Below are 2196 nucleotides of genomic sequence, written 5' to 3' on the forward strand. Positions count from 1 at the left end.
ACGCATGCTCAGGGAGAACATACATCTCAATGGAGAAAGACCAGAGCTGAGAATCAAACCCAGAACCTTCTTGCTGCTTGGCAGCAGTGCTACCCACTGCTCCACTGAGCAGCCTAGTTACACCAAATGAAAAATTGTCAACATTTAACAAGAGTCTTCTGATTCCATGTGTTTTCTGCAGAGAGCAGAATGGCAGAATGTAATCAGGAGGCCTTTGGGACGCGACCAAATGGGGGATTTACATCCCGGATTTGCTGCGACTGCAAGATGCCTTCATATCAACATGGTCACAAATTTTCAGAGGAATGTTTTTGACAACTTATTCAATATAGACCAAAAATAATTAATTCAGTACTAACAAGTCGTACCTCATGAAGCGACTGGTGGTTGTAAATGAAACTTTTGGAATTGGATCATTTTAGATGCACATACATAGCATAAATGGTCAACATTATGATGTTTTGCTATTTTTCCTCTACAGGTTATTGGCATTTCTACATAACTAATAATTTGCATGGATTATGAGTTCACATGGTTCCTCTTCACTTTATGGTATTTTTTTTTTCCCAGAGGTTTTCCTGCAATTTATCCCAGTATGTTTGAGGTCTGCAGTACTGACCTCACTCTGACCACTTTCTGGTTTCTGATCTGCACAGTTTCCAGCAGTATATCTCAGCTCTGTATGATTCGCAATGGGCTGAAACTTAATGACACCCTTTACTCTCCCATTACTGCCAGTCTTAAAATGTAGATAGTACGGGGATTTTATTGCTTTAGCATTTGAAGCCATCGCAGTCAGATGTTTGACATGGCATACTACATTTTGCGGCCTTGAAAAATACACAAAGGAGGCGAACGAGCAGAAAACGTTTCATCTGGGTACATGACTGTAGAGTGAAACCTGCAAGTCAGAGTTACATTTCTGAGTCCCGGGATGATGCTTGGAGCTGTAAACAAGTCCTCTGGGATGCTGAAGTTCCAAACGAAACCAGATGGGCAAAAACAATTCACAAAAGAACATATTCTCCCAGAAAAATTGGGACATGGGGTTTCTCTGTTAACTAGATACAGAAAACAGCTGGTATCAGTCTGTTTTGTTTGCTGTCCTTTTTTTTTTTCTAAAGTGGCAAAATGAAAATTTAAGCAAAGGGTCACACGAATATTAAATCCAAAAAAGAGACACCTCCTCCCGAGAGCTGCAGCTTATTTTCATCTGTAATAGACCAAAAGCCAAACTGGACAGGAACTCGTGATGTTGCAATCCGTCATTTTTTTTCTTTGAGCATTTATTTGAGTTTTTGGTGTTACATAAAAGCCAGGAAATAAAAGATGTTTTTTTTTTTGTTATTTAAATTTATGCATAAAAATATTTTTAAGTGATGTTGAATACCAAAAATTATTTCTCTTAGCAGAGAAAATGCTATAATTATTTCAGCTCTCTATCAAATTCCATCTACATGGATCACCCGAGGTCCTCACCTTTATTTATAAACACTTTATGACACTTTATAACTTACAATGCACCAAACTTTGCTAAACAGAAATTTTGTAATCTTAAAGGATGCATTTCACAAAGAGTTAAAAATATTCCTCACAGAGTTAATACAGGTTGGTTCTGTCCTTTCCATCCCATAGAGCTTCATTGGTCTTAGATATGGTTACTGCGGTAACCACTGGAGTACAGTGCACTCGCTGTCAATCTGCAAAAAAACTATTGATATTATTATATGATTTATTTATTATGATTATACGATTATATGATTTTGTCTCATGATGCATTATTCATCTAAAAGTAGCTACTCAGATACTCAGGTGCAACAAAGATGCTTATAGTGCTTAGAAATTAACTCCTGTCACAACATTAGACCACCATCACCACAAGCCTGTAGCATAGATACAAGGGGGGGTATTTAACATGAAGCGATGATGCTGCCGTGTAAATGTAGCAGTTAAAATAAAGATTCATCAAATCAAACTACGGTCTTTACAGTTAGTCATTGTTTATTTTTGGTGAACTAAAGTTTTCTGTAATCTTGGTTTCCTGTTCTCCTGGTTTTCTCCTGCTTTAGCTGTTTTCATGCTGTTTATAAAGGAATGAGTAACTCAAATTTAATGCTTTTTAATGCTCTTTTAATTCTCTTAGGAATCATTTTATATAATATATCAACAATTACCAATAACTATATATATATATAT

This window comes from Cyprinodon variegatus, unplaced genomic scaffold (assembly GCF_000732505.1).
Source record: "Cyprinodon variegatus isolate N-32 unplaced genomic scaffold, C_variegatus-1.0 Scaffold1328, whole genome shotgun sequence".
NCBI lineage: Eukaryota > Metazoa > Chordata > Actinopteri > Cyprinodontiformes > Cyprinodontidae > Cyprinodon > Cyprinodon variegatus.